Source organism: Aphidius gifuensis, linkage group LG4 (assembly GCF_014905175.1).
Source record: "Aphidius gifuensis isolate YNYX2018 linkage group LG4, ASM1490517v1, whole genome shotgun sequence".
NCBI lineage: Eukaryota > Metazoa > Arthropoda > Insecta > Hymenoptera > Braconidae > Aphidius > Aphidius gifuensis.
Window position 1 is genome coordinate 6,431,805 of NC_057791.1, and position 15,604 is coordinate 6,447,408.

At 24.2% G+C, this 15,604-nt stretch overlaps 1 protein-coding gene across 1 annotated transcript in view; it reads right to left on the bottom strand.

The window, feature by feature from the left end:
* Positions 1-15,604, bottom strand: part of LOC122854923 (follistatin-related protein 5-like) — a 154,937-nt gene that overhangs the window by 108,419 nt on the left and 30,914 nt on the right. The window contains exon 2 of the mRNA XM_044155963.1: positions 6,275-6,314. The gene's annotated coding sequence lies outside the window, so the exon portion shown is untranslated. The remainder of the gene's footprint in view (positions 1-6,274; positions 6,315-15,604) is intronic.

A 15,604-nucleotide genomic window follows, 5' to 3' on the forward strand; every position in this document is an offset into this window, starting at 1 on the left:
ACTTTCTGTTTATTTAAACATTTTTTTTTTACATCCCTTCTTATGTATGTAGTTTTAACATTTGTTTTACAAATAGATAAACTTTTAGATTGATTTGTAGATGATAAAAAAAATTATTAAAATTAGTTTTTAAAAGTTAATAATTATATTTTATTGAGTTTATGAAAATAATAATATGTGCTGTATATTAATTTAAATTTAAACTCTTTTTTTTTTTTTATTTCAAACTTGTTTGATGATCATACAGGAAAATACAAATAATAATTGTGAATAAATATATAATAGCTGTTAGCCAGTATTGTCAATATTCCAATGTAAATTTATCAATGTCAATTTACATTAAAATATTGTGGTTTTATAATTTTTTTAAATCACATAAAACCCCCCAGATATTTGCAATCTATCAAATCGAGCTTATTACTATCAGGTAAATTATGAAATGATAAAAAAAAAAAAAAAATCCAACAATAGTAAAAAATATGATGATAAAAAATAAAAGTGGCGAAAGTTGAACTTCATATTTTTGAAAATTTGCAAAAAAACTTTATCAAATAAAAATTCAGTTTTCAAAAGCATGACTTCATTGAATGTCTAAAATGAGAAAAGTGAATTAAAGAAGGCAAAATTTACTTACACATTTTGAGATGAAAAATAGAAAAAAAGGTTTTTTTTTGTTAAATAATAATGTAGTTGCGAGAATAGGAAAAGTTATGAGACATTGTAAAAAAAATAAAAAATAAAAGTCCACCTTTATTGTATCCCTCCTGAATTCTTAACTTCCTCTTTCATATTCTGAATATTTACTTTTTTTTTTTTTTTCTGTATGTATATATTGTTGTCTCACACGAAATATTTCTCCACATGTATCACCAGGCATTTTTGGCCAACGTCCAGCCAGACATTCACCCCTTTTGTCATTTGTATTTGTCATCATTCATCTTCCTACCTTTCTTGCACCTTTTTACATATGCTTTTCACATCACCATGTCTGAAAATGCATTACCATCATCATGCATTCTTTTTTTTTATTTATATATCACTGAACATATCCAACTTTAGTGACTAAGCATACTTATTTTTTCCGATAATATTATCGACATGCACCTATATCGACTATGTCAAAAAAATAAGAGACATGACATTTTTAATCTACGAATAATGCTGCAGACGATCATCGAGTCAAAGAAGCAGTTGGTTTAGAGTTTGAAATACAATTTAAAAAAAAAAATATAACAAAATATGATAGTCAAATGCAGATATAAAAACAATGGCTGGTTAGAAGCGAGCCCATCTATAGTTGAAAATTTATTATTTATTATTTATTATTCTAGGGACAATCTAGTCAATAAAAAAACTATCCCACATTTCATTTGGTTTATCATCGTCGAGTGCTCCATCACGACTTGATTGTGAACCACCATCTTTAAACAATTTACGTAATAAAGTAAAAGCACCAGTAGTAATAATTGTTTGAGATTTAAGTCCTGGTGATTGTATTGGTACTAATTTAAATTTAATATATTTTTGTAGATCCATGAAGAACTCCAAAAACTGCCACCATTCATCATAAAATGTTTGATATTTTAGATTTTTATGTTTAATAAATAATTCATGGGTTGACAACTTTTCATTAATTTAACCATTAAATTGAAGACATTCTATTGGTCTTATACAATATTATTTTTTTGTTTTTTTCATCATTTTCATTTTCAATTTTTTTGTTTAATTTTTTCAATATAAATTTCCTAAGCCTTGGTGCAGCATGCAATCGAATATTATTGGCAAAATTAGTGATTAGTAGTCATTAAAATTATAATAAAATAAAAAATAAAATAATATAACAAGTGTTTTTATTTTAAATGTACATTTTTGTCATTTAAAAAATTTTATTAAAATTTTTTTTAACAGCTAAGTTGATTATTTTTAAGTGTAATAATTTCGATACCAAAAGATGCGAGTTTAATGTTTTCATATATATGTTGAAGATTATCTTGACAAATAAAATTTATCAATGAGCATTAATTATATGTGTGACAATTTTATCGGTATAACGATTAAGTGAATCTGTTTTCATTGTTTTAGAATCATACTTAAATGATTGCTCAACACAAATGGCATCATGTTTATTATTTTGAATACAGTTGATATATTTTTTCTTTAATGCAAAAAGAAATTGTCTCAATTCATTAATGACGTTGTATAAACAATATTTAATTGATGATGGTAACGTATTACTATAATTTTTTATAGCCTTTGAAAGTGTATTATATTTTGATTCAACTTGTTCAGTACAATTACTCTTCAAAACCAAATCGTAACAGATTAGAGATAATTCTGATGTATCATATTTATTGCAAGACAAAAATATATTTTTCGTCTCATTATTCTGTATAAAAAAAATAAAAATTATATATTATTATCGCATGGTAATACAATAGTGTGAATTTTTTCTTACTATTATTTTTAGTAATTATAATTTTATAACAATAAAAAATAGCCAGAAAATCTGTGTCAATAAATGTGTGTGTTTATTTTACCTTGATAAATTCATTGATGAATTTTTTAAAATCAGATTGTTTTATTTGAAAACATTTTTCACTTTGATTCAATGCATTTCTTAATGCTACATCAATATATTCCATTGAAAAATTCAAACAACAATTGGAAAATTTTTTATATGCATTATTATAATTTGATTCGTTTTTATAATTTTTTAAGTGTTCTTCATGAATTCTATGAATGACTTGTTGAGTTTGAGCTTCCATTAGAAATAATAATTCTTTGTAACTTTCATGTAAATTAATTACATTGGTATCAAGTTGTAATTCCTTACAATTTTTCTGTAAAATATTTAAATTTATATTTCTATGATAATATACTACACCAAAATAAATATATAATATTGTCATAATTAATTTAAATAAACATACATTTAAAATTTCTTCTTTCATTATTTTTCCACATTTTTTAAATTGTTTATCTAATTCATTTTTTGATTTGTTTAAAGACGTTTTAAAAATATCAATGCATCCTTTTATTTCTGATGTTAATATGTCATTGTAGTGTTTTAAATTGAGATAAATTTCCTCATAGCTTTGTTGTATTAGACTATTTGCATAGATTGCACTATCATCAATACATTGAAGAATTTCGTGTATTAGATATTTATTTTCATAACAAGATTTAAATTCTAATGATTTATTAAAGGTCTACATATAAATGAAAAATTAAAAAAAAGAAAATATTAATTGATAAAAAATTTATAATATTATAAATATTTTTCATCCTACCAACATTCAATCAGCAAGACACTTCTCGATAATTTATATTGCTAACTAGAGAGATGTAATATATTGTCACGTAAATCAAGCTTAAAATGTAATTGAGTTTAAAATGTCAAAAAATCATCAAGATCAGTCTAGTTACTGTCTCAAAAAATTACTATCAAACTATGAAATATCATCCTGTTGAATGTTGTTGTAAGGATAAATATAAAATAAAAAATTAGACAGCTAATTGAATTTAATTTCCATTTAATTTATAATGTAATTTATAAAAAACTGTACTCGGTCTAATTTTTTATTTTATGTTTTACTTGATATATTATATGTAATGTTGTAATATTTATATTATAATTTATAATTTGTATATTTACATTAATTATTAGATCTATAAAATGAATATAAGACGACAATTTTTGAATCCGACAAAAAGAATTTTTATCTAGAGAATCTTTTACTGATTTCATGATTTCAAAAGTTAATTGATTGAGACAGGTGGTATTTTCTGGATTGATCATGTCACCCATTGGTTTTAGATACTCAATTGAAATATATGGATTTTCTTTTGTAATATTATTCCATTCTTTTTCCCATTCATCTGTTATATTGATTTTTTGATTTTCATAGAGTTCTCTAAGACCAGTTCCATAATTCCGAATTTTATACCCATTACTCTGGTGATATGATAAATCATTATATATGAATTATTTATAGTGATACATATGAGTTGCGAAAATTTATATTTCAATAATTTTCATCCGATGAATAAACTTACCTGTCCAGTCAAAAATATTAACAAAGAAACTATCGCAACTATGATATGCATGGTTTAAAATTAAAAAACAAATAATAATTTATGTTTAAAGTATAACTCTAGTATAGCTAAGATAAAAACTGACAAAATAATATGCCCAAGTAAAAAAATCACGTCCTTTTTATACCTCAATTTTAGGCAAATAAATAATTTATTTTTCCGTTTGATAAGTATTAACCCAACAAAAAAAAAAAAAAAAAAACACACACACACACACAATCATTAAATATGTTTTTATACTCATGTAAATATGGAAAGTTTTTTGATTTAAAATTTATTTTTGCAAAACAATCCGATAACAATAGGTTAATGACATGAAGATTTTTAATTTTAGTACATATTTTAGTACATATATATATGAAAAATAACTAATCCATTGTGATAAAAATAATATAAGTTTTATAAATAGAGATATTCAAGAGTTTTTAAGCTTATAATATTTTTGCCGAACAATCCGTTGGGTCAATGACACGAAGTTTTTTGATTTAAAAATAATAATGAGATTGTTTTTTTCATCCTAAAATTTGAAATATAATACATAAAAAATAAAAGATTAATCCACTGTGATAAGACAAACAGAAGAATAAAATAAGATAAGCCACGTGTTCTTTTATGTAAAATATATAAACGTACACAAGTCTAAAAAATAATAAAACAAAAAAAAAAAAAAATGAGCGTAATTAATTTTGACGTTTAATATTACACATTTTTATAAAATGATAGATTTATAATTTTGAATTTGTCTTATGTATTTCGAACTAATTTTTTATGAGTTTTTATACCAGCCAATACATTTAATTTTTATGACTTTTCATGACCATTTACGACCTTGAAAACAAAATCAAACAGCTATAGTTGATCGTCTTTAAAATCAATCAAGTTCAAAGGTTAAATTTATTTTTTAATTTTATATAAAATGTAAAAATAAAAATTCATTTTGAAGCATTGGGATGTTTTTCTATTGTCAATTTTTGCTAAGTTATTTTTATTTTTTTGTACTCTTATTTATTTGATCGTTATCTCAAGTTATATATTTTTAATATAATCATAAAAACTGTTTATATTTACATGGGCCATTTAATACCGGGTAAACTATAGACACTTTGAGAACTCAAATAACCAAAAATTTTATAAAAAATAACAAAAGTTTTGATAAAAATATTTAAATATAAAAAATCAAATAAATAAATCTAGTCAGTCTGACAGTGATCAGACATTTTTGGAGCTTATATAAATAAAAAAAAAACTAAACTTGTTTTGAGTTTTAAAAAATTATTTATGCATTATTTGATTATTTATTTATATTAATAAATTACTCGAGTGATTATAAATTAAGTTTTGCTAAAAAAAAAAAACTTTATGATTATGTCAATTAATTAATTAAAAATAATTATAATCATAAAAGCTTTTTTGATTTTTAAGTAGAAAATAATGAATTATTATATTGAAATATTTTTTATCATATTCTTTAAAAATATTTCAAAACAATACTTTGAAATTTCTGAGTTGTCTTTGGTGAATCTTTATGCGTCTCACAAACAAGACTCAGAGAAATATCCCTCCGTGATTTAAAATTTTCACCTGGATCACGTAAAAAAACTGTTTTCCACATGAATTCATAATGAATTTTCATGAAATTCATAAATCATGATCAATTTATCTTATGAAATAAACAAAATATTGATTCAATCTGTATTTGTTTCATGACATGAATTCATCATAAACATTCATATTAAGTTCATTATAGATTTATTTATTTATTGAATTTTATTAATTATCAAAATCAAGCTAATTCAATATTTCATAAAGCTCAATGAAATTTGGGCTTGTACTTTTATACATTGTGTATCACGTTCATTATTATTTTTACTACTGTTATGATCATTCGTAAAAATGAGCAAGATAAATAGATTTTATAAAAAGTAAATCCACTGTATCAACTGGAGCGTGATACATCAGTATAACTGGATTAAAATTTCCACCTAGTGAACAATTATATATATAAAACAAAATCGATAAATATAATCAGATTACATTATGACATTTCATTTATTCGATAAATCAAACATTCGAATTTACATTTCATGATTATTCTTTTATATTATTGATTACTAAAATATCATTAACAAAAAAAAACAATAAAGATAATTTCAATTTTTAATTTAAATAAAAAACATACCTTGATGCTTGACAGGATGAGCTTGATGATGAATATTATTCTGTAACAAAATAAATCATGTCGTTAATAAAAAATAAAAAAGATAAAATTCAAAAGTTATCCGTTTGTTTAATGAAAAAAGTCACGCAATCTCGCCCCTAATTAAACACACTAACGTGCTTAAAAGGTTAAAAGAAGTCGAAGAGACGTGAGGCGAGTCAGGTTGGAAGCAAGGTGGCGTCTCATTACGTAAGCAATCGAGAAGAGTATTGGAAAATGAGAATGTAGCAGAGAGAGAGAGAGAGAGAGATCACAGTTATATTGATGTTAAATGTGAGGGTTGAAGAAGAGTGCTTTTCTCGAAACGAGCTTTGTTCTGATGGAGCAAGTGATATTAGATACTACATAGGTATTCATTTTATAAATGTATGTTGAGTAAATCGAAAAACTTAAATGCATATATGTAAATTTGTAGTATGGAATATTAATAGAAGGCTAAAATCTTTGTGGTCATTTTGATGTTTAATAAAATGAGCCTCTTATATTATAATAATTTCATTAAATTAATAGACGTTCACTAATGTACGTTATTAGCCTTTGCCAAAAGGTAATATAGTACTAAAATTGCTCGACTTATGTGCTTTGAAATTTCATCAACAAATTCACTATGATGGCTTTTTTATTTTTTTTTTTTTAACAAGAAATATTTCAAATTAATTTAATGGTATATGATATATTTTCATTTTTTAATATCTAAATACTTATGATAATGGTGTTATTATATGAGAATATTGTTGCACGAATCTTTAATTTAAAAAAAATTCACAGGAGAAAATTTCTTAATATTCATTCAAAGCTGAGTATATATTTAAAAAAAAATTTTTTTAATAACCATTATGAAAGTCGTTGTTTCGTTGTAAAGAAAATATTATGACTACATAGAAAATTGTTACATTAGTGAATATTTTTTTCGTAAAATTGGATTTTTTAATAATAATTATTATTTTTATCTTTTTTACATTTAACTTAATGTAATTTTGGATCTCAATAATTTACAAATTCATGCACTGGAAAAGTTTCTATGACAAGAAAAAAGTATTCCTAAATTAAGAAAATTATTTTTTTATTTTTCAAAACACTGTCTTAGTTATGACGCTTAAATAAATTTGTTATACCTATTTGTTTTTGTTATTTTTAATAACTCAAAGTCCCATAAAAAATTTGCATAAAAAGAATAATAGATAAGAAATATTTTGGTATTAAACACCTGTTAGATATTTACGATAAGTAAATATATTTATCCGTACAATAATTTGAACCAAGATCTGTTGCAATAATTTTTTGAAATAATATTTGCATTACATTATGAAGATTATTATTTTGAGTTAGTTTGAAGATAAAGTAAAATCAAATAGTGAAAATAAAAGGACTATATACAATCTATTAATAGAATGCTACATGTTGTAAAACAAAATAACTCAATTAAATACTGAAAGTTTATGAGTAGTTGAGCGAAATTAATCATTAAGAGAATCGTATAAACAGATGCTTAAATAAGACAGGTAAATCCGTTTTACAGATACAAACAGTTATATCTAAGTATATATATATTATATTGTATACGTATATATACAGTTTGTGGAAATAGTAAATTTTATATAGCATCAAGTTTCCTGCAAGACCACTCCGAGACAAGTAATTACACAAAGTAATTATTATCGTTTCTTAAAGCCCAGAAGGTTTGACTTGAACCAAAGATAAATTCATCAGTACAGCAACATCAATATCATCCTTAATCAAGACCAACATGAAGTAATAAAATTTTTATATGAAAAAATTTATAAAGTCGTTTGTAATAATAATAATTAAAAGAAAAAATTTAATTTTTTCCAGTACACAACATTCAATTTATTATGCTGCTAGACAATCAAATCAACGACCAACACAACCATTATCATCAAGACATGGTGTTTCTAATGTTGGTGTTAGTGAAGCAAATAATTTGCACAGATATTTTCCATCGACTATAACAACATCAAATTCATTAGTACAACGACATCAATATTAACTTCAATCAAGACCAACATCAAGTAATAAAATTTTTCATATAAAAATTTTATAAAAACATTTATAATAATTAAAAAGAAAAATTACTTAGTTTTCAATACACAACATTCAATTCATTATGGTGGTAGACAATCAAATCTGCGACCAACACAACAATTGTCATCAGGATCTGGTGATTCTAGTGATGGTGTTAGTTCAACAAAACAATATCAATTATACCATCTACATAAACATCAATAGAAAATCGGAGGAAATCAGAAAAAGTCGGAGACAATCGGAATAAATGATTTTCGTTTACTCCGACTTTTCTTCAGTGATTTGCGGAGAAAATCGGAGTAAAGCGGAGAAATATAGGAGAAAATTTGTCGCTAGGGCCTTCAATTAAAAATAATCAAAAATTATCTTGTTATCAAAATTTATTACGTACAAGGAATTCAGCATTTGATAGTGTTAATAATTCATCATCATCAATGAATACCAGTTATTTTGATACTGGTTCAATGTATTTATAGGACCCCAGGGTTGGCAGTTCTATTGATGAAAAAATACAAAATTTTAACAACACAAAAGCATCAAAATTACTTCAAGAAAGTATACAATTGTATACTATTTAAAAAGTAGAAAATTAGACATGTGGTCGAGAAGTAGAAAATGAACAAGTTAATATACATCAACAGTGGAAGGTACCCCCACGAAAAAATATATATCCTGGATTTACGCAATTTGGATATATCCGCGAGTGCGCTACTGGTGTTATTCTTAAGAAATTCCAGGATATATCCGATTGGCCTATATCCAAGATATATATTTTTTCGTGGGGGTATGCAGATTGATAATAATGATGATGTACATGAGGATAATGATGAACCAAATCCAATGCCAGTTGATAAAAATTTAGAATATGTAAATTTATCTGTAAATAAAAATAATGATAATACTGAAAATATATTAAAAATATTGAGCCAATCAACACCTAAAGAAAAAGAAAATGAATTATCAATTAATATTGCTGCTGTTGAATCTGGTGGCGAACATCAACGTGACAATAACAATACAGCTATATCAGTACCAACAACAATAACTACTTCAACAACATCAGCTGAACACATAGTATTACTGGCAAGATTTTATGATGGGGAAGTTGCCCCTTCCACATTTTTTTCATAAGTGAGTGAGAGCTATGCTCCCCATCGCATAAATTCTTGCCAGTCAAATAATATTATCATAATGATGCATCGAATGTAAGAAGGTCATTATTTACAATAAAAAATAAATTACCATCCAACATACCACATACCACAATTAACAACTTGCACGTCTGGAAAAAGAACATCTAGAAAAAAATATCTGTTTTTTTGTTCATAATTTTAAAAACTCATCGTACCGGTCAGTTTAACTGCAGATAAAATCAAAACGTTGAAGATTTTACAATAAAAATGGGATTTGAAAAATTCATTGGTTTATCAGTGATAAACCAATAATATATCACAAAAAATGACAGTGAATGATGATAAATTAACATTTTACAATACTATTATCAACACTTTGGCACATGAGTCAATCCGGAGGAAATTCGGGGTTCGAAGAAATTGAGGAAAAATCACGGAGAAATGATTTCACCAGGGATAGCACTGACAATAAATAATAATCAATTAAGAAATATCGAAGCATGCAATGGCATGCCATTAAGTAACAAATATTATTAAAAAATTGACCATTGATAGACTCATACATTATTATTGATTTGAGTCAAAAATTTGGATATTATTTATGAAAGTATTTGAATGTATCAACTGTACTAAATATTTTTCAAAAATTCAAACATCATCAGTGATAGATGAGAAGTTAATAAGCCTCCCAATGCTTGTTACTTTAATACTTCTAATCGAATAATGAAGTTTGTCCGTTGGACATAAGCTCAACACCTAAATAGAATTTGAAAAACCCAATGACATTAAATACTTAAATACATGAAACATAATTAAACAATCTTTCAATAAACAAAAGATTTATTCACCTTCAAATTATCTACATATTAATTTTAAAAAAAGTTAAATGTTAATTTTACGTTTTTTGTACGTAAATTTTGACCTGGAATTGAAAAAAAGTAAAGTTTATATTGAACAAACTAATTTATATAGATTATTCAAGGGATAAAGTTTGCATAAATACCCATATTGTTAACAATTTCGACATTCCAGTGGTTGATTTATTTATTTAACTTTGTAAAAATTTTTTATTTCCTGTAAAATTCAGAAAAAACAAATAGAAAAAATCGACAATATAAAAAAAAAAAGTGGAAGAATAAAAAAAAATAAAAAATAAAATATATACGATATGTCTAGTCAGTGTGTCAGTGATTTATTCAATTTCAACGGATCAATCGAATGAAAATAGCGGGTAAAATGGTTGTTCGTGTTGGTGTATAGAACAACCAATCGACCTGTGGAACACTGGAGTAAAACTTGGTATGAGAAAATTTTGTAGAATAGCAGCACGTTTAATTGGTTGACATCGAGCTGCTCGACACCACTGAGGCCATTACGAATAGCCAATAAAATACGAATAATAAAAATTCTGCAATGGAATAATAAAAATTGATGAAATATTGCACCAGAAATTTACTCCATATATGAATAATATTTTCAAAAAAAAAAAAAAAGTTTGTGGATGTAAAATTAGTTTGATGATGTTGGTAATTGAGTTTTTTTTTTTTTTGATATCGATGCCATTTTTTTTTTTTTTTTTGTTTATTGATTAATAATTGTTCGTTCGTTAACTTTCCACATTGAGTCACCCAAGCCAAAAAAAAAAATGTATCTGAATTATATTAAAAGTAAATATAAATTACATTTTGACTTGCAAATCAATTTTTATATTTTTTTGTATCATCAAAATAAATCCAATAATTCAAATATATATTTTTCTTCCACTCGAGTATCATAATAATTTTTTTATCATATGATGCATCAGACTGAATTCAGCTAAGAGAATCTTTTTGATCGACAGAAAAATAAAAAATATAAATAAAGTGAAAAAGAGCGAACGTTGAGCACTGTGTTGATGAACGAGTCTCGTCTTATCGCGAAGATTAAAGACTGGCTCGCGGCGTCACGACGGAAACGATGAAAAATGTTTATTCCGGAAGTCATTCTTTCGACCAAGATTAAGCTTTTTTCGTCCACTATTTTTTATTTTCATGAAAAAAAAAAAATAAAATAAAATGAATACTTCTAAATTTATTTTTATATTCATTTTTAATTATCAAAAATTTATTATTAACTTATAATTATATACAGGCAAAACTTTCATTAAAATTCATAAAAATTATTCGACTGTATAAAAACAAATAGACATTGTAAGTGAAAGTATACAAAATCATATGAGTATAAATTTATAATAAACATGTTACAAATTAAAAAAAAAAAAAGATGCAACTAGGATGAGAAAATTCTTATGAATGGTGATAATAAAATGAATTAATATTATAATGATGTTAGTAGTATGAAAATTGATATGAAAGTGTCAATATATATACATACACTTAAATATTTTAAAAAGTTTTTTGATAATCCTCTTTCCACAGTTTGATTATGACAAGAGTTCTAAACAATTTATGATGAGATTAAATTTCGTTTATGATCGCAAAAGTTGCCGGAAGCTCTTCCCTTATATTAATGGAATTCCAGGCAAAATCAACTTGTATTTATAATTTATTAAACTCGTAAATATTTTATTTTGGAAATGATCTTGATCTGACGTCCAGTATTGATATTTTTATCGTCAAAGATGTTATTTTATATGCGACATGTATTAATAATAATATTCATGTAATACATTATACTTTTATACTTTTTTTTTTACATAAATTTTATGTCATATTTTTCAGTGTCTTGTAATAATAGTAGTATAATCCTTAAAATCCTTATTAGGTGTCTTCTTGTCGCCAGCCTGCTTCCTGAAATATGTTTTTACGAGTTTGTTTGTCTTCAGAAAATTCAAACTATCAATTCGTTAGAAAATAATTTGAATCATGAGACTGTGTTTTATGTTCATTACATTTTTATTCATCAAGTTATTATATAATTGTTTTACACTTGATTAATATATGTGGACAACATATTAATAAATTATTTGATACTCCAAATGAAAATCTTTCATTGATAATTCTTATTTTTGTCTTTCCAATAAAATTAGTGTTCATTGCACGTTTATCTAATGAAAAGTATTGCACCATGTAAAATTTATTTTTTATTATTCCAAATAAATGTTCGTTTTGTTTAATGAATGAACAAAATTATAATATAACAGTGTAATGAACTCCTCGAGTATTATCAGTATCTCCAGGGTAGATGTATATTAATGCCCAAGAGACAGTAAAAGCAATTCCACAAACGATTTAATACGTTCTATTTTAAATACAACTGTTAAATTACGAAGTTGGTATGTTCCTTTTTTTTTTTTGATCAGCAACGATTCATCCAAGTCCCCAAACTATCGACAACTTTTTTGTTTTTCATCTTATCATGTGTATTTTTTTTTTAAATTTACAATGATATAATAAGTCTTTGTACTTTAACAATTGAAGTAATGAGGAGGTTTTAAACAAAAGATATTCACTCAAGTCTTTGATGAACAATGGAGTTAATACCACGAAGCAGGAGAAAATTTAGTCTTTCTTGGAAATTAAATAACTCGCAGCCTCAATGTGTTGTCTTACTTTTAATGTATTGTCTTTATTTTTGGTATTAAAGCTAATTATTGAAAAAGAAAAAAGTGAATTACTTGGTAAAATAAAAAAATCAAAACAATATTGTACAAGCCTGTAATGGAACCGTTCTAATGTTTGTATGCAATAGAACAAGTAAATTCAACTGCATAAAAAGATCAATATTTTTTCCACAATTCTGTGGACATTAAAAAAAAATTACAAAGAAATATAAAATATAAAAATACTACATCCGGCTTTAATACATAAATCATAAAGAAAGTTTTTTTTTTGTGGGCTTATAAAAATTGTCAGTTTGTAGTAAACAACAAAATATTGCAAGTGCCATTGGCATTGAAATAAATATGAGAAATCTTTCCATATCATTTATACTTTCTACTTATAATAACAAGAATTTTTTCAGCTACTCTGCATTTTTTGTATTTTATTATTGAAAAATAATTTACTTTTTAATTATGTGGTTTTCGTGTTGATAATGTCATAAAATTTGATTGCATTTTACTATTTTATCTTATTTATTTATTTATTTATTTATTTATTCAATTATTCAACACAAGGCTTAGCAAAAAATCAGGCAACATTTTATTCGCTAAAAAATTTAAAAACTCATTTCATTTTTTTTAATCAACTTAATCAATTTTAGTTATTTATTCATTAACTTTTTGTGATTTTTATTTTAAGAATTGTAGTCTAAAATCTCAATTTGTTAAATAATGATGAAACCAGTAATCAATCATCACTGCAGGTAGCCCGAGCACTTAAACTTTTTTTTTCTTTGGCAAAATAGTGAAAGGATAACTCCCATTAAAATTTAACAAATAAATTGTTAAAAAATTGCTGTGAATATTGTTTCATCATTTTTTACTTGAATTTTCTGTATCAAAATAAAAAGTATATGATGCGATGAATATTAGTTGACTTATATTGATTCATAACAAACAATAAAACAATCGTAAAAAAGATATTCATTGACTTTTAAATATTATGACATTAGATAAAGTTCATTGATAGAGAACCATAGAGTTATCAAGAAAATTTTTATTTCGTTGTTCTATTATACGATTGGAAACAAAAAATTAAAATTATTTGATTAAATATTTATTGCATTTGGATGATTTGTCTACTATGAAAATTTATGAACACTTAAAAAAATATTTAAAATAATTTTATGGCTCCACATTGTTGCAAGTATTTTGTAATATTGGTATTGGGAAATATGACTTGACCATTAGTAATATTTTTACGATCGAAAAATGGAAAATATGATGAATAACTTAACCTTAAGTTACAACATCGTCACAATAATAATAAATAGAAAAGAAGAAAAATTATTTGTATTTTTTTTTTTATTTTTTGCAAATAATTATTTGTCATACATTAAAACTTTTTATATATTTTTTTTTATTCTCCAAGTAAAGAGTTCTCTTTGGTGCAATTGAGCAAAATGCACCAACCTGTTGCGAATATGCTGTTGTTTGTGTATGTATACGAGATGCTGATATGACTTTTATACAAAAATTATGAGAGTAATCTTTATAAAAAGTTTGATATATTCATGGACATCTATAGTCATTTGGAAATTGAGGAAAAAAATATATGTTAATATAAAGATAAATAAGAAGCATTAACATAATTGTTTTTTCTTTTTTTTACAGTCAATGGCTTGAAAATTACTGAAGTGATATTTTTATTGAAATATTATAAATAATTTTATAATTAAATTAATTTTGTTAACTCAAAATTACTGTAAATAAACGAGAAAGTTAATTAAAAATATCACCTACATTTATTTTTAACATTTTGAATAATAAAATTTAAATTACTCTTTAAAAAAAATTGATAAAAAAAATTCGAATTACTTTTTTTAGAAACTTAAAAAAAATTTCAATTGCTGTTTTTTATATAGATTAAATTATTTTTAGCAAAAATATAAAATTTTATTATCATCATTAATGGTTAATATATTATTTTCAATAAAAAATAAAATATTTATAAAAGAAACAAAAAAAAAAATGTTATATCCACTTTTATCAGATAATAATTTTATTGATATTAATAATTACTGTCACTTTGGTGATATAAGCTGTTGAAACATTTAATAAAATTTTAAACTAACGAAAAACTTTTCTTCTATTTATTTAAATAATTGTCGAATTCAATAATGGTATGATTCGATTTGTAATATTGAATTTAAGAGGACATTACAATATTTAAAGAAATATATAAAATCAATCGATACAATACTCGATGAATTCATACATAATATATCAATTTAAATTGAGAATGTTCAACGCGGAAGTGATATCACTTTATAGTGGTTATTAAAGTTGCATAAATAACGAGATTGATCGTAATACATAAATTCGTTCATAACAGGCTACTTCAAATAAGTTTTCTCAAGAATTATCTTTAAATTATATACACAGTCCCAAAAACAAAAAAGAAAAAGCAAAAGTATTTAACTTTTTTTTTTATTATTTAAATAATAAAATGTATTCATGTTTTTATCAAGTCTTGGAAAATGATTTCATCAGCACCATTACACCTTATGCTTG